Source organism: Podarcis pityusensis (genome assembly GCF_964106645.2).
Source record: "Podarcis pityusensis genome assembly, chromosome: 7".
In the NCBI taxonomy this organism is placed as follows: domain Eukaryota; kingdom Metazoa; phylum Chordata; class Lepidosauria; order Squamata; family Lacertidae; genus Podarcis; species Podarcis pityusensis.
The window spans coordinates 50,297,839-50,317,023 of record NC_138031.1 but is presented as its reverse complement, the minus strand read 5'-3'; the positions used below and the strand labels follow the sequence as shown (position 1 = coordinate 50,317,023).

The 19,185-nt window shown below is 40.4% G+C and overlaps 1 protein-coding gene across 1 annotated transcript in view; it reads right to left on the bottom strand.

Moving 5' to 3' along the window:
- GNAL (G protein subunit alpha L) overlaps positions 1-1,508 on the bottom strand; it is a 146,401-nt gene extending 144,893 nt beyond the window's left edge. The window contains exon 1 of the mRNA XM_081014215.1: positions 1,470-1,508. The gene's annotated coding sequence lies outside the window, so the exon portion shown is untranslated. The remainder of the gene's footprint in view (positions 1-1,469) is intronic.
- Positions 1,509-19,185: the final 17,677 nt, after the last annotated feature.

Below are 19,185 nucleotides of genomic sequence, written 5' to 3'. Positions count from 1 at the left end.
GGTGCATCCAAGATTGATTTTTTAATGTGTAGAGCAATCCTATAAAAAAAACTGGTTTCCCGAAATATGAGGAACATTGCCTTTTGCAAGAGAAGTGATTTTATCTACTGAATATGACATGCATACACAAATATTTTCTACAAAATATCACAGTAATAGGCAAGATTATGTCATTGTTGATTTTCCTACCCTTTTCTTAAAAGGGTATATACGGTGGTACCTTGGGTTATGAACAGCCTAGTTAATGAACTTTTTGGATTAGGAACACTTCATGAGTGTTCCGGGTTAGGTATTTTTTTATACGAACGTACTCCGTTCGGGGGTGCACTTCCGTTTTGAGTCCCGCACTTCCATTGTCCGGCAGCAGAGAAGGGGGTTGTCATGGCGTTTCCTGCAGCCGTGAGGAAGGAAAGCTGCGCGCCCACCAGCCATATAGTGGGTGGGCTCACAACTCTCCTCCATGCAGCTGAGGGTGGAGAACAATCCCCGCAGAGGCTTGGGAGGGAAGCTGCATGCCCGCCAGCCATCTGGTTGGTGGGCGCACAACCCCCCCCATGCCGCTACGGGAGGTGCGCGCTCTAGGAAGCATTTCCCGCAGCGGGAGGGGGGGCTGGGCGCGGATCTGTGTGGATCCCAGTTCAGCTACTGAGTGACTGCGGAAATGGATAAAAGCCCCCCATCCCAAAAATGACTATCATCAGTGCAGGGAAGATTTTTAAATTTTTGTTTTTTTATCATCTACAATACTGATTTATTTATTTTATAGTATAGTACATTGATTATTGCTTTCATTTTATGGATCAATGGTCTTGTTAGATAATAAAATTCATATTAAATTGCTGATTTAGGGGCTGTTTTTAAAAGTCTGGAACGGATTAATCCATTTTGCATTACTTTCTATGGGAAAGAACACCTTGGTTTAAGAACGCTTTGGTTTAAGAACGGACTTCCGGAACGGATTAAGTTTGTAAACCAAGGTACCACTGTATAGGCAATATATTTAAAAACTATGCCTGATAGACAAAACTGAAAGCCAAGACAAATTAAAAATGCTACATGAGAGTATGTTAGGAGATCATAGACATTTTTTGTTGTACCATGATGTGGTGATGTAGCTACATTTTTATTTTTATTTTGTCAGGGAGGGTCTACAAACTTACTGTAGCAATGGCTACAATACCAGCAGTAAGTGGAGAGTAGCCTATCTCTAGTATACAAGACCATACTAGCAGTAAATGGAGAGTAACCTACACATGATACATGAGGACTATAGCAAACAGCATGATTAATACTGCAACCAAAAACCCCAGTAAGTATGCCATCTTTGAAGGAGGATAAAACAATGCTTGATGAAGGGAGAATCCATTTTGACCTGATAGTTCTCTAGTGAAAAACAAGATGGGTAAAACTCATTGTTAAACTTTTTAAATGTGAGCTGAAAAGTTACATAAATTAGATACTGTACTTACCAAGCTGAACTCTTCCCTCAGTTGAATGTAAAGGTAATTTATGATTTACCCCTGTAAATGGAGAATAAGCAAAACCTATGAATGCTCTCCTCCTTTCCTTCCCACCACCATTCTGGTTTTATTTTAGTTCGTTTCTTTGTTGCTATTGTTGTTTTCATATAAACAACCCCTGCAATGCAATTAAATATAAATTTTAAAAAGTGAGCTGATAAATTTTAAAAATAAATGCGGTCATGTTGTTTTGCCTACCCTGCGCAATAACTTACCCGAGACAGGGATCTTTTTCTGTGGGTCATAGGAGCAATATCCTAGGGGCCAAGGGGGCTTTGCCCTCCCATGAAATATTTGAGGGGACCTTGCCCTCCCAAAGTTGATGGGCATTGCCATTCAAATGGTGTGCATGCATCATGTCATGTGATATATGGGTGGGGCATACCCCCTATTTTTTTCAAGTTGGCATCCTTGCTGGGCAGTGCTATTTTTCTAGAAAAAGAGGTGCCAGAACTCACCATGAAGGCCTCCATTGTTCTCTTATAATGGCAATGGCGCCTACCTGAGAGGTGCCACCTGAGAGGTGTTCACAAAGTTCCCCAAGACTTTTGCACAAGCCCTTATAATGTCTGGTTTCTACTTTAAGAAGAAGGAAGGATTAGGAACACAAGGCCTTGCCTCAGATGCCAACAACTGCCAAACTTTCCAGCATATATTAAGCTGTGAAGGCACAATATACTTTGTTAATCTAGTGTGTTTGGGAGAAAAAACATTCAAAACACAATTTCCCTTTAATTCCAAGGGCACACAGCCAACGTAAGAAGATTTATATGCTCTCCTTGTGGTGCTCTGTCAAGCTTCATGTAGCCAACTGCTTTCTTTTGTGGTCTTTGTATAGGCAGAGAAAAAAAGTGTAACAAGCATGTTCAACGCAAGGGAATGGGAGTGACGACTGTTTTCTAGTGATACTTGTTAGAAGTGAAATATTTTTAAAGAATGCCCTAGAGATCAGTTGGAGTGCAAGTTTCCTCTAGTCGTGATATCCTGCTGCAATATCCCTTGATTCCGGTAGATGTAAATTTGTTCATCATCACTCTGTAAACACTCAAGGGGCTGCGGGGCTCACACACTTCCAGATGTTGAACAATAAAACCCATGTTTTTCTTTGTTATTCCTTCTTTGTCTTCAAGCCAATAAGGGTTGCAGGTATTCCATTTAAAGTGCATATATATGGACGCGGGTGGCGCTGTGGGTTAAACCACTGTGCCGCTTGGGCTTGCCGATCGAAAGGTCGGCGGTTTGAATCCCCGCGACGGGGTGAGCTCCCATTGTTTGGTCCCAGCTCCTGCTAACCTAGCAGTTTGAAAGCACACAGTGCAAGTAGATAAATAGGTACTGGTCCAGCGGGAAGGTAAACGGCATTTCCATGCGCTGCTCTGGTTTTGCCAGAAGTGGCTTAGTCATGCTGGCCACATGACCCGGAAAAACCGTCTGTGGAAGTGGACAAACGCCAGCTCCCTCGGCCTTTAAAGTGAGATGAGCGCCGCAACCTCAGAGTCATTCACGACTGGACTTAATTATCAGGGGTCCCTTTACCTTTACCTTTTTATATGTTTTCTTATTTTCTAAAGGCAAATTTCTGGCCCTTAATGTTGCAAGGATAGGTATGAGTGAGCATAGGCAATGTCTGATTTAAAAATCCCTAAGAGGACTGATGTACCATTGCTTAGGTAAAGGTAAAGGGACCCCTGACCATTAGGTCCAGTCGCAGACAACTCTGGGGTTGCGGCGCTCATCTCACTTTATTGGCCAAGGGAGCCAGCATACAGCTTCCGGGTCATGTGGCCAGCATGACTAAGCTGCTTCTGGCAAACCAGAGCAGCACACGGAAACACTGTTTACCTTCCCGCTGGAGTGGTACCTATTTATCTACTTGCACTTCGTGCTTTCGAACTGCTAGGTTGGCAGGAGAAGGGACCGAGCAATGGGAGCTCACCCCGTCGCGGGCATTCGAACCGCCCGTCCTTCTGATCGGCAAGTCCTAGGCTCTGTGGTTTAGCCCACAGCACCACCCGCGTCCCAATTGCCACCATTGCTTACCAGTCCTTAAATGGCTACTGCCGATTTCCAGGCACACTTCAAAGTGCTGATGCTTACCCATATATTCCTAAATGACTTAGCACCTGAATACTTAAAGGACTGACTTCTATCACCTAAACTTGCCCAAACACTGTGATCACTTCCTGAATTGAATACTCATCCTGATTTGTTTGTACAAAGTTTGTGGGGTTGTTAGATGACAGCAGCTGTTTATTGAGCATTCATTCTGATTTGTTTGCAGGGAGGCTATACAACACCACATCAAGCAATTGTTATCCCACACTTTCCAGTGCATTTCTCTGTCACTTTCCTTATTGCAAAAAGTCTGATTTGGGGATATGGGTGTGGAGTGGATTTGTTGCACAAGAGCTCCAAATCAACCTAAATTCTCTTGAATATGATTGATTCCCATCGGAAAACAGCAGTGGCCTGAAAGCATCCTGTGTCTGTCATTTAAAGCTTTCCTCTGGATGCCCCATATAGTTGAAGTGGGGATGACAGCCAGAGAAAGGGGCTTCTCAGACATGGCTCTTTATTTGTGGAATGCTGGGCCCAAGAAGGCTTGCCTGATGCCAAGTGTGATGTCATTCTGGTGCCAGGCAAAGACATGATTATTTGCCCAGGCATTCCAGCAGCTAACGTGAGCTGGTATATAATTGCTTAATCTATTCTGCTGACATTTTCCTGCAGAATTATGAGCTGCTGCTTTCCTTTGTGTTTCATTTTAACTGTGATTTTATTTTGATGCTGATATTTTTGCTCTATGCTGCCCTGTATGCTGCCCTGATACTGAAGGGCAGCTTCCCACCCTGCTACCCTTTTAAACAAAGATAATAAAATAATATTTACACCATCTTTCCCCAGTATTCCCCTGCACTCATAAGAACATGGGGAAGCCAGCTGTTTAGCACCAAGGGACTGAACTGGAAAATTGGAAAGGAACTTCAGACTCCAAAGCCAACACAGGTCCTGCAATTCCCCCCAGATTGTATGTGAAAAGGCAAGGGACAATTGTTTGGCCTGCAGAGGTTATGTACATGGGCGTAGCCAGGGAGGGCAGGGAGGGGCAGCTGCCTCCCCCCCCGCCGATCAAGTAAAACAATAGAAATACTTAACTAACTGACCAATCATGTCGGTTCTGCCCCCCCCAACAAAAATCCTGGCTACACCCATGGTTATGTATTGAATGCATATCCACTGCGTTTCAGGCTGCTGACCAGAGTCCTGGCTTTCCTGTAGTTTAACAGTCCCATTTAAAACCACATTTTAAGAAACAAAATTTCCTCCTTTGTTTACTGGGTAAGAATACAGGTTTAAAAGCTTAGGAAAATGGTTATTTTTTTAAAAAAATTGTAGTACCCTTCAGCAGCCATGGGATAACTTACAGCTCTATAGAGCACTGTGCCAGAGTCTCATAGTTATGCATAGGGATAAAGGTTTGTTTTTCCTGTGAGCCTATATGGGATTGTTGGCCCAAGCCCGAACATCTGGCAGAAGCAGCAAATGCTATAGTTCTGGATGAAAATCAAGGCCTAAGCAAGAACCCACAGAGCATACTGTAGATTCCTGGTTACTGTTGCTGGCAGCCGCTGGGTCTCATTTTATTTCACTAAAACCTAAAACTATTCCAGCAATAATCCAATACCTCCTCTCTCTGCCACATATATTCACCCTGGGATTTAACACAAACTTTTTGCCCACACAGAACTGCATTTGCCTTGTCGTTTTGCATGGAGCGTCAATTTTTCTTAATCCTGAGCCTGTGTAGATCATAGCTCAGGTGACATACCTAATATTAAGTTTTTGTATTAGACCAGTGAGTTTTGATTAAACTTGATTAAATGTTTGGCAGAGCACAGGGATATTAGAGGGACAATTCAGGGATTTTTGACAGTGCCAAATGTATTTCTTTAGTTTTCTTAACTCTTCACTCTAAGGTTCTCCTAAAAATTAAAATAGCTTTAGGTACAGCTAGCAATAGCAAACTGAATAAAAGGTTTTCTATAATTCTACACTAACAGTGCAGCCTTTTATGCATCTGCTCAGAGGTAAACCCATGAAGTTCATTGAGACTTATTCCAGGTAAGTGTATATAGGATTGCAGCCTTAAACTGAATATTTTATAGGGAAATAAGTGTATAGTAGGACTGCAGCCTTAAAATGAGTATTTTATAGGGAAATGTAAGATGACTGGATAAAAAAGCAAATGTGTAAAATTTTTAAAAAAACTTTTCACCAAAGAATGTTTGTAAAGTCAGTAATCCAATCGTCACCATGGTGAACATTTCATCAGGGGTGAAGGAAGGCGTTGTGACACCCTGGGTGGGCGTCGTTACATAGGACACATGCGCTGTACATAGCGATGCCGCACATGAGCTGTATAGCGGTTTTCCGCCAGCACCGCTCCAGAGCCGTACGGAGGGTGCCGGGATCCCTCCATCGCCACTACAGCCGCGAGCAGAGGATCCTGGCACCGTCCGTATGCCTCTGGAGCAGCACCAGCGGAAAACCGCTATACAGCGTATGTGCGGCGTTGCTACGTACAGCCCATGCATGCGATGCCGCACATGCGCTGTGCTTAACGGTTTGCCACCAGCGCTGGGATCTTCTGCTCATGGCTGCAGCCGCGAACGGAGGATCCTCCACATGTGGCTGTGGTGGCACGATGGCTGCTCGTGCTGCCGCGAGACCCCGCAGAGTGACTTCTTGTCACTCCCACAGACATGGAACCCAGGGTGCACCTCTCCCCATCCCCCATAGCGACGCCACTGCATTTCATGAACATCAGTGTACTTAGTTAATCGTAACAAAATCACATGAAGCACTGTAGTGCTTGACTAGTCCTGTATGGAATACTTCATCTTTTATTTATTTCCATTTCAATACCAAACAGTCCCTGCGACTTAGGACAAGCCATAGAAAAGAAGTAAATCACCACCATAATCAGCATCACCAGCAGAAGAAAATGCCAACTTAAAAATATATCATATAAAAACTGGCTAAAATCACAACACACGTTCTTGCTCCCAGCCATTAGGGATGGTATAGTGGCAGGCACTATACTGAGACTGACACTAGCATCTTAAAAAACAAACAAACCACCACACACACCCTAAATACCAGTGTTACTACAAACTGCCTTACTGTTTTGCCTTGGCAGGTATTAATGTCATTTTTTTGTTTATTAGCAGAATTAATAGATTTTGGGGGATGCCAGCCCATGCCAGCTTCCTGTAAGATGAAGGGTTGGCAACCTGTGGCCCTCCAGATGTTGCTGGACTTCAACTCCCATCAGCCCCAGCAAGCATGGCATGGAGTCAGGGATGATGGTAGTTATAGTACAACAATGTCTGGCAGGCGAGAGGTTCCCCATGTCTCTCTTAGAGCAAAGGAGTGCCTTTTCAGTTTCTTATCTGCAAATAACTGTCAGCACTAAATAAAAGGAGCATTATAAAATGGATCAAATTTTTATATTTATTTTGTTAAAAAATATTATTAACAAAAGTTTAGACAAGACTCTCTCTGCATGTGCTCACTGCAACTTTCTAAGGCTGAACTAAGACCATCTATTGAAATTTAATGGGTACAGTGACTGAAATACCTTTAATTTTATTTCTGAAATAAGCAGGAGCCAGAGCTGCCATGGAAGTCAAGTTGAAAGTGAAGTCGGGTGCCATTATGCCTTTTAGCAGATGTTGGCTTCCTGTCCATCAGCCTGGCTTGCCTTATTCTCTCCTAGCTTTCATCTATCACTGATAGTCATTCCTGACATTCCCCTTCCATTACTTCAAAGATCAATAGGCACATGGTTTGCTTACTGCTACTTAATATATACAGTATTCCAAACTATTCCACCATAAATTGGATAAATAATGTTTTGCAATTATTGGGTTGCAAGAACCCCTCCACACAACTATCAAATTTTTTATTTTTTATTTTTAAGCAACTTTCTTGTACTGAGAAACTAATCACAGAATTTTCTAATCAAAATTCAAACTCTGATATAGCGAAAGGTGTCATATTACATATATAGCCTTGCAAACTCTGTCCTATCTCATGAAGAACATTAGAGTCAAATTTGGATGAGTGCTAAGGAGGAGAATTGACTGAGAAAGCAGAGTTTCAAACTATTGAAAAGATAATCCCATTTGCAAATAAATTTGGCATTTCAAATAATTACTGGAACGCATGGTCACCAGTGCTTGATTTGTGGATCGTCTGTCACAAAAGGTAGTACTATAACGTACAATGCATTGGTCAGAATTTTGTGCTAATATTTTTTATTTTAAAATATAATATGAAAATTCTTAGCAGATATGGCTTGATCTATAGCATATGAATATCTTCATATGTTGTTCAGGTTGGATCTGGCCTGCAAGCTGTCAGTTGCCATCCCACATGTATAGCATCCGCACTGTCAATTGTTTTTCAGCCAGAACTCACCAGAACTCAGTGCTGGCACCTCTCAGATGGGTGCCATTGCCATGCTAAAGGAACGAGGAAGGTGTTCATGGTGAGTTCCAGCACCTCTTTTTCTAGAAAAGTAGCACTGGGTAGAATGGAATGATCTAGTCACAATTATGCACTGTTGTCATACTATTTTCAGTGCAAAAGGTAAGGACGTCCACTGTTCTATCAATGGGTTTTGGAAGTTTAGTTTTGGATGAATTGTACCCTATGTGTGTTTATATTCACACTCTCTTATCCTTCAACAAAAAATAAATAGTCCACTCTGCCTGGTATGAAACTGCTCTCTTAGCAAAGGCAAAAGAGTATCAGAGCACATGACTGAGAAACAGGTGCCCTTTAGCTGATCTAGCAAATAATTCAGTCAGTGCTTGCATTAAAACAATTCCCTCTTGGAGTACTGGGTTACCATCTCACTGCTGGATACCCACAGATAAAGTCAGTACTGGCATCAGTCCTGACAAAAAGTGCTAAGAATGATAAGTCTTTCAATTAAAAACCCATAAGGGGTCAAGATTTTACAGAGGAAGAATAAAATGCAAAAATAGAGAAGAATTTAGAAAACCATTAGAAGGGGTTGAGGGAAGTCTTAGGCTGTGATAGCCAAAGATTTGTTATGATATTATGAAGTTGTTATGTTGGAAATTTTGTGCAAAAAACCAATATTAAATAATAATAATTTTAAGTTCCAAGTCACATTGCACGTTGCTGTAAATAAAGATTATTGTTTCAATCCTTTTTTTTAAAAAAAATTTTTTTACAGAGGAAGAGGAAGATAAACATTTGTTTCACAATGTTTGGGAAGTGAAAAAGCTGTTTGTATTTAAAAAAAAAAACAAAACAATTTGTGAATCTTCAATTTTTCACAAATGTGTGAAACCAATTGCTTATGGTCCACTTTTCAGTGACTACATGCTTCTGTATTCTTGCATATTATTTCAAATTCAGCCAGATACTTTTCAAGTGGTGGTTATATAGTGAAAATTACACAGAGCATTTAACTGGCAGGTCTCCATTCTCTTCCTGATGTCATCACCCATGGACCTTAGTGGGTTTCTACAGTTTGGCCAAAGATTAGACGTTAAATATTTAATGTAGAAAGAAAAGCAATTCAGAAATACTTGGAAACAGTCTTGTACCTTATGGCAATTATGATCTCCCTGAGCTCCCCTTAAACAAAGAGCTTTGTTCTTCTAAAGCAATTACCAGAAGTTAAAAAAAAGTTACAATGCCAGTAAGACATTCAAATGGCACATCTGCAAAATGGGTTTCTTTCAGGTTCAATCAGCATGCAGATGGCTTGCTACTCTACATGGGTTTCACACTATAAAAAGGATAGACTGGAGTATGGCTTCTTAAAAGATATGAAGCCTATGGCGATCTGAAAGTTAGTTCAAAATCACATTTGCCAAACAGCAGGAAAACAAGTAAAAATCAAAAGTGTGTGATCTCATGCTTAATCCATGGGTATAATCATGGGCTTGTCCCTAAAATATAGAGCTACCCTATCTAAAATGTACAGGCTAGCTGTGTCCTATAGGCTCCAGTGTGTACACTGGCCAAGTCCCTGCTGCAGCTGATGCATGATTGGTGTCAGTCTGAAAGGGGCATGTACATATATGGATCCTGTGCATTGGTAACCCTCTACGGGGACAGAAATCATGAAGGGAGCACATACAATCGTACATATATAGGTCCCCTTCTAGCTGATGCCGACACAGCCAGGGTTGAGTGTGTGTGTATGCAATGGCATTTTGGGTATGGGGATAGGCAGTGTCCTCACAGGTGCCAACTCAGGGGAGTACAATCTGTGGCAAGTATGGGTGGTGAACTGAGTGTGTTTAGCTGCTCAGCTCCAATCCTTTGCTTCAGAACAGCTGTTGCTTAGCTGGCTGTGGCCAAAGGGAGACAGAGGAGGACAGGAAATTCTGCCTGAATTATCCTGACACCATATGACACAATGTCATTTTCCCCCCTACTGCTATGCTTAAATGCAACTGTGTTGTGCAAATCTTTTCTAAACCACTTTGAGAACCTCTTCAGGCTATAAAGCGGGGCATAAATATTTTAAATAAATAAATGTGGGACAGCAGAATAGTTATCCAGACATGATCCCATTCAATCTCACCTTTCAATTTATCTGCATTCTGGGGGAATGTGTTTCACGCTCATTGGTACTGAATACTTGAGTAGGGTTTCCATAAGGAAACCCATATCCTCTAATGTGTAGAGTTAGACACAGGTATGTACTCTTTCTCCAGTATTTATAAATGCTTCATCAAGAGTTGGGATTTAGTAGCTGAAGTATTTTCTTCTTATTTACCCTTTTCTATTACATTACAAAATTTGTTCATAGTGCTATCTTCCCATTCTTGCCAACGCTGAATATAATTATGTCCAAGTATCTGCATGCAATATTAGTTTAAAACCCATAACTCCAGCAGTATTAAAGTTTGTGCACTTGTTATGTAGGGACAGCATTAGATCATCCTAATAGAATAAAGGGTAGGCATTATAAACTGAGTTGAGAAGTGTTCAGCAGGTACAACTTCCTTTACCTCTGCAACACTATGTAAGGAAGAGCAACATCAACCAATATATTTTCTTCTGAAAAATAGTGGGACACAGAATCATTCTTCTTTATAGAATCTAGCAATCTTACTACTTAAGCATTCTTGATATTTCAAATCTTTTGCACTGGGGCATTAGGGCTGCAGTCCTCTACACAGTTACCTGAGAGTAAGGCTCATAAAACTCTATGGGGCTTAGAGTAATTCTGAGTAATGAGGGATCACTCTGACCATTTTGGTTTCTCTCTGTTTCTCATTTTTCTAATCTTAATTTCAGTTTTTCACATTTCCACGTCAGTTTGCTTTTTTAAAAAAAGTCCTAATGAAAATTCTTCAGCATATTAGTGCAAATTTCTCCTAATAGACACATATTTATAGGCAATTTTACTTAATATACACATTTTTGCAAGCAATTTTCCCTAATACGATGCATTTTTTGTTATTTTCACCATTGTATGTGTTTTTATGTACACTTTAACCCCAGTTTGTGAATTTTTTACAAATGATTTGGCTGGGGAACTGCATTACACAATCTGGAGAATTGTGAATTTCAAAGAATGGCTGTTTGGGTTTCAGAAAGCATGAAATAAATTGAATTTCTCTCCCATTTTTACTTTTGTGTATACTTGTAAAGAGGTTTGTGCTGTGAAATAGTGACTGCCTTAACTCTTGCTGCTACATTCTCCTAAAATAGGAACTCTAATTGTGTGAGAATCCTAAGAGTTTTTGAGAGATCCATGATCCAACATTGAATTTTACATTGGAGACCATCTTGGCTATGAGTCCTGGAAGACCCGCTCCCTGCCTTGCTGGCCTTTTACCACCTGGCCTGGGAGGGCAGGGCCCTGGCTGACTCCAGCTACAAAAGCTGAGGCTGCTTAACAGACCCTTGGGCTGGGGTACAGTTTAGGATTTTTGTTGCTGCCACCAATATTAATGTATTATCTTTAGATGTTATTATGATTTATGTGGAAATTGTTCAATTTGGTTGTGTTCTTTTTGATATGTTTTATTTACTGGTTATGATGACTTTTGTTATGTTTGTAATTTTGCAAATCTTTTCATGTTGTAAGTCACCTTGAGCATGGTTTTAACCATGGAATGGTGGCATACAAAGAAGATGACAATGGTGATTTTATATTTTTGATTATTTTTCATACAGAAACTCCACCACTGAAATAAGTTGGAACAATGTATATTTACCATTTACTAGGCATCTTCATAATCATCTATATACACTTTGTTTAATAGAGTTGTTCAGATCTAACCTCTTTGGTTTTAAGTATCCAAACATTCAGGACACTATCAGCAATACAATAAAATATAATGCATGAACAAGTAATACTTGTGACATTTGTTATTAAATTCAACAACTGCAGAATCTCTGACATTCTCATCACAAGTGAGAAAAATAACCCCATGTTAAAATGCCTTCCCTTTTTTCCTGGATAACATTTGTCTGTATATAAAGCTGGGCGTTAGCTGAGGAGATATTGGACAGTGGAATAAGTGATTCTATAGTTGGCATTAAAATGTTTTGGCTTTGGAGCATGCAATCCTGATTTAAAACCCTTCATTTCTTTTCTTTTCCCAAAAAATTCTCAATGAGTAAGACTGAATAACTTTGATGGCTGCTGAAGACGGTTGTGTCTTCCTTTTTACTAAAAATTTGCTAGCCAGTTCTTAAGATATAGAAACAATATGTCTGGCCCTCTCCCATAGTAAGCTTTCACAATTATCCAGTACCATTTGAATCTAGGAAAGCATGCAGGAGAGACCAACAACTAGGGATGTTGAGAAATTTAATCAGAAATGGAAACAGGAGTGGAAATTCCTGCAATTTTCATGGTTATCTGAGGTCAGGTCAGGAATGGAAACACGTAAGAGAACATGGGCGATATTCACAATCATTTTTAGTCCACAAATGTTATTTAAATAGTTACATTATTTTCGCTGTTTTGCTTCCATTGAAATACATTGAAATTAATTACACAAGTTTGGCCTTAGCAGATAGTGAAATAACATAGGTTTTAGCAGAAGCTGAAGTGTAGCAGGATGGAAACAGCATTGATTGCAATAATCCAACACCTAGATTATAGCTTCTGACTTAACACGTGAGTCCGCTGTGTTCAATGGAGTTTACATTGGATTGTGCATTGGATTGCAACCTAAATCACTGAGCTTCTGTTCTTTCTTTCAATGTGACAGAATACTGTGAAGATTAAAGGAAAGTTCATGACTTCCTAACTCTTTTTGTGAGAAGAATCACAGAAGTATACAGAAGAAACGAGAACTGGAAGGCATCCAGTGTCTTCCCCTTGAATATGATGCCCATTACCTAACATCCCAGACAGAGGCTTAAGTATAGCCCGGCTCCGACTCTTCAAAAGGAAGAGATTCTACAGACTTCCTAAGTAGCCTCTTTAATTGCTGTACCAATTGAACTGTTGAGAAACAATGAGTTCTTCCAGATGTGGACTCAATGTTGCAAGCAACTTCGGATATTGCAAGCGAGTCTTTGGCAACATTTTAAAAAAAACCTACTTATCAGATATTCCATAGGAAGGGTAAATATGGATTAAATGGGGGGAAATACAGGCTAGCATTCTGTTGTTGACGATGTCATGTGGGAACAGCAACAAATTTGCAGGAATCATAGAATAGAATCATAGAGTTGGAAGAGACCACAAGGGCCATTGAGTCCAACCCCCTGCCAAGCAGGAAACACCATCAGAGCACTCCTGACATATGGTTGTCAAGCCTCTGCTTAAAGACCTCCAAAGAAGGAGACTCCACCACACTCCTTGGCAGCAAATTCCACTGTCGAACAGCTCTTACTGTCAGGAAGTTCTTCCTAATAGTAACACCAATTCCATAATCTATACATGTCTGGAAGCATAATACAGTGGTACCTCGGGTTACATACGCTTCAGGTTACAGACTCCGCTAACCCAGAAATAGTACCTTGGGTTAAGAACTTTGCTTCAGGATGAGAACAGAAATCGTGCTTCGGCGGCGCGGCGGCAGCAGGAGGCCCCATTAGCTAAAGTGGTGCTTCAGGTTAAGAACAGTTTCAGGTTAAGAACGGACCTCCGGAACGAATTAAGTACTTAACCAGAGGTACCACTGTATTTTGAAAACCCAGGATATTTGGTATAATCTTATATATCAAAGAAGTATGGAAAAAAGTGGCCAGCTATAAACTATGTATACCTTTCTTTTTCAAGAAGGATTGAAAAAATTGCTTGGATGCTTCACATGGCCAAACCTGGAAACAAAAAGAGTGATGAGAGATTATTGAAATTTAATGCTGCATCAGAATTCTCTACAACGAGTGTGCTGCTGTGTGTGGAACAGTAACTTCTTCCATAGCATGTGGTGCAGGGCTTTACTTATATTACTAGAAATAAAACAATATATAATCATGGGTGGGCCAGTAGGCACAGCCTATGGAGTGGACTGGAGGGGAGCCTTACACCCACTGGGGGACAGTTAGAGATTTCATTCATTTGTTTAGACCAGCAAACTGAAAGTTGTCTTAATTGGATTTGAATTCATGTTGGTCTCAAGGTGCATGGGAAACTCTGAGGAATAAGATATTGTTAGCAGAGAGATAGCAATAAAACTCAGCTCCTTATGGTGCCAATTTGTTTATATCTCATAAAAGGCATCCCAAGTGAGCTGAAAACATACATTAGTTGTCTTTGGAGAGATGCTCAGAGCATTTTTTAAAGTTACATCTCTATTATGTGAATGCAGTTAAGTGTTAAGCAGTTAATGTGGCAGCATCTTTAATCAGTTATTTTAAAAATTATGCCCTTCTGTTGGTTAGTTAAGCACATAGCCGTCTGAACATCTAGCTACTTATATATTATTGTCATTGCTATTACTACTACAACTCACTCTCTGCTTCTACTTACCCAGATTACTGAAGGCAGCTGCTTATACCAGATAATTAGTTCACAGAGGAAACTGTTTAGATTTAACAACTAGTCCCTAGAAAAAACGATAAAAACATGCTACAATTTACACGATCCATCAGATACCATATAAAATAAAGGTTTTTTTAAACACTTGTTATTAAAACAAACTGTTACCATTAATAGTGCCTAAGATATAGGTTGCCTCATTAGACAAAGTTTAGTATAACACAGCCACACCCACACCCCTTTAAAAACCCATAACAGAAAGATACAATGGATAGACTGGAGATGCCAGAATAAGTAAATAATACTAATATAACCAAGCAGTCCCTCCCAGTGTATCAATCTCTCCAGTTCCATCCTATACATGTCTAAGAAATAATCCTCACTGACTTCAATGGAAGTTGCTTCCAACCCAAGTAGGTGTGCATAAGATTGCAGTCTTACAGTTAATTCCTAACCATATCTACTAGAAGTTAAGTCCTACTGAATTCACTTGTGCTTACTCCCTGTTAGGAGTAGGGCCAAAAGTGATATGAATGGTGATATGGCAAGGGAAGAATGAAAGCTAACCATCCTGAGACCTGCAGATAAAGGGCGGTATATAAATCCAATAAATAAAATAATAATAATAATTTGAACCCTCTCATCACTTGCTCCCATCTGAAGCAATGGCATAATATCATGCCTGCAAAAGTGGTGACGTAAGGATAAACACTGTCACTGGAGACCATAGGCAGTCACAGACAGACACCCACCCCTCCATCTCTCTTCATAGCCAAAACAGAAAATAGGATTCTTGATAACTCTGTAGCCAATCATGGTATACAAGACTCAGTCAAGTGACAGATGCATCTTCTAACAAGGAATAGGATGACACCACTCTTTTCTCATTTGCATAGAACCCAGAGTACATTAGTGGGTAATTATGAAAAAAGACACTTTCTCCAAACTGCCAAGGTTCACAACGAAGTGGAAAGTGTAAACACTTGTTTTCTCAAAACCCACACAGGTGTCCTATCTTAGGATTCCAGTGAAGCCTTGAAACAGGAGTTGGATTGAGGGATGGGACAGATGCCACCATGGCCAGTGGAGGCAATTCCCCTTCCTGGCACCTCATGGAGCTTCTTCCTCTCAGGGTTCTAGTGGGATCTTGGGAAGGGCTGGAGGGCTCTGTAAAAGGACTGGTCAGTCTCTCTCTTGCCTCATGTACAAATTGTTGAACTTTAGGCTAGTAATTGCTGTACCAGCATTAACTCTGGCTTAGCCGCTACCTGTGCTACCAGCACCATGGGATTACTCTGCAAGGCATGGTTACTGGAGGTTTCCCTGTTGGCATTCATGGGTGTAGCCAGGGTTTGGTTTTTGGGGGGGGGGGGAGGAGGCAGGCTTTAGGTTGAGTGAGGCAGAACCTCAGTGAAGTATTTTTATTTATTTACTTGATTTAGGGGGGGCAGCTGCCCCCCATCCCCCTTGGCTACACTCATGTTGGCGTTATAGGAAATACTACAGTCTAGCAAAGCACCTAACACTGCAGCTAAGCAGGTGACGAAACTGAAGAAGCCTGGAATGACTCAAAGACAAAAAAACCCCAAGTAATTTGTTCTTTATGGAAACCAGGGTAGTGGAAAATCAGAAGTAAATGACAAGGTCAAAGGGATGAGCCAGGGAAGTGCTGTGAGCAGCTAATAATAATAATAAGCTTTTATTTATATCCCGCCCTCGCCAGGCTCAGGGCGGCTAACATCAGATATATAACATTACTATAAAATCAAACAATAATTAAATTACCTCCTGAAAACAGGTCAAAATCTAATTAAAGTCTAATCTGGGGGAAAGTTACACTGCACAAGTGAGGTATGGAAAAGTTGTTAGCTGTTCAGACGGAGACAATCTTACAGGAGTTTTTTCCACTCCCTCAAGAAAACACGACATGATGTAGACAAGCTAATGCTGATTAACAATAAAAGCAAAACGGAAGATAAGCCAAGGTCATTGGTGACTTTGAGTGTGGTGATACTATTCACAAATGGAAAATAATACTCCATAAAAATAATAATTGTTTTGCTTGATCAGACCTAGGCTACCATTTTGTCTCAAATGGAGACCAGACAGATGCCCACAAGTGTGATATGATGGCAGTAGCCATCAGATATTGCTTGATCCTAGCATCTGGTAATCGGGTCGCAAATTGTTCAGTATTCTGCTACATCATGGCCAACAGCCATTGATATGTCTGTCCTCCATGAATTTATCTTATCCTTTTTTAAAGCCATTATATTATAAATAATAAATCACCTATATGGATTATTTATAAAGACATTTAAGCTAGTGCTGCTTGCCACATTTTGTGGCAATGAATTCCATAAGTTAATTATGCAATGTGTTGATGGAAGGTGAAGTCTTGATACTATTGCTCTTGGTAATAGCATTAGCAGCAGCTTTCTCCTGTGAAACAAGTACTAAAGAAAACCCCTCCATTAAGACTGAGTTTTAAGGTTTCTACATTACTTTCGAAGGGAAAATTGAAGTTTAATCTCTTCTTTTAAAATGTCACAATTTATATAAATAATACTCAGTTTATTACACAACTAGGTTTAGTGTTCACACTAATCACTGCATTGTATTCAACAATGCCATTTCTCACTGGGGCACTCAAAAGTAGGGATAAATGAATATATTCATGAAACCAACAATAGTAATCTTAGGCCTTTACATTTCCTGCATATTCCGTTCAGTTTTTCCAACTGTCTGACAAGAACAATGCATATTATGCAATAGCAATAATGAAGTGTTGCTGATTGTAAGAAAGAAATGGACCTGGTGCACGCAGCGAAAGAGAACGCTCAATGCTGCGTGCTCTGTATATAAAATCCTTGGTCCACCCCACAAATTGGCAACATCAAAATTTCCCCAGTAACTCAAACAGCCCAATCACTGCTATGGCCATCTATACGATCCCACCCAGCAACAGAGGGGTGGCCTGTCAGACCCCATCGCAACACGTGCTCTCCATGAAGGAGAACACGCTTTTTAAGAAAGAAATGGACCCCATACTGGAATTAAATAGGCCACATCTTTGTGCAGGGAACCTGTGGCCGGTGAGGCCCAAAGCATGGGAAGAGACAACAAACCTACAAGACAAACATATTGGGTTTGAATAGACCACAACTTTATTTATTACAGTGACAGGTGCCGACTGCTAGGGGCCGAGGCAGTTTTGGGCCCCCAAACATATATTTATTTTTGAGAGGGCTGGGCCCTCTCATTGTTCCGAGGATGTCATGCAACATTGCGTCCCCACTCCCCAATCCTTTGGAGAAACTGGCACCTCTGATTAAAGATGTAAGTAGGCTTTAGTGAAAGCATTTGGTATGTATCCTGAATCAATCAGACTGCTGCTTGATTATTTTACAGGGTTGATCCTGAGTTAAGGATCTCCCTATGACATACATCAAATAGGGGCAGTCCCTCCAGGAGATCCTAGACTAAGGATCCAACCCAATGCCTTATCTGCCAACAAGTTGTGACTATTATTATGGGGTAGGCAAAACCTCCAGATGGGCCCAATTTGTCTGCAGGCAATTTCCTCCCTGGCTCCGAATATGGTGACCAAATATTTACATAGGAAGGTCTTACACAGCGCCTGCCTGCACATCTTCAGCTCATCTGACTTTACGTCTGCTTGGGAGCCATTTGTGATTTATATGTTCAAACAATCTCATGGCTGGCACAGTTCCACTAAATATAAGGGTTGGTTTTTTTGCAACATTTATGAATATTGGGTATAAATAGTAGAAATATGACCCTTATATTGCCCTATGGAATATATTTTACACCATTCATTCTTTTTAAGATTTCTATTATCATCATGATTCTTATTTTATTATCTTTTAATTTTATTCTTCCTGTTTTTATGACTGTTTTTAAATACATATAGGGTGAACCTACAGAATCAGCAGCTTGCTCAATCAGCCCTTTGGAATTTATTCTCTATTAGGACCACTTACATTTAAGGAAAGGGCTGGTGCTGTGATCTTTTTATTGTAACGATCTGTATGTGATCTTTTATATGCATATATTGTATATGTGTATGTGTATATATACATACATATATGCTTATATTTTAATTCTACTATTAATGTCCTGCCTTGTTTATAACTGCCCATTCTTCAAATATTGGTATCCCCTTCTTTTCCCAATTAATAAAACCTTAAATAAAATAAAACAAAATAATAACTTGAACCATAACAACAACTATCCTAGTAATGAGAAGAGCTGTGTGACAACTTGCAATTCCTGTGAGGTTGGCTTGACTGTCCTGCCACAATACGCCTGAGTCTTCAGCTCAGTTCTAGTCATTCCTATTTGGCCAAGCCTTCCTGCACCACAAGGAGAAACTGGATGCTTCCCAATGGGCCATCTATTATCATTTAAGTAGGGCTCCCTTCTCCCATTGAACTGGTGGGCAACATTCATTGAACTCAGAAGTTGGAACCAATAGTTGTGACAGCATAGATTAGGCAAATTAATTTCTCCCTCTCCAGAACAGTGTCCTGAAGAAAGTACAAAAGTTGCCCACCATGGCCAATCAGTAAAAGCGTGAAAAGATCCCTTCCTGGACTTTCTAAGAGTCCAGGGGATCTACAACTGATAACAGGAGTG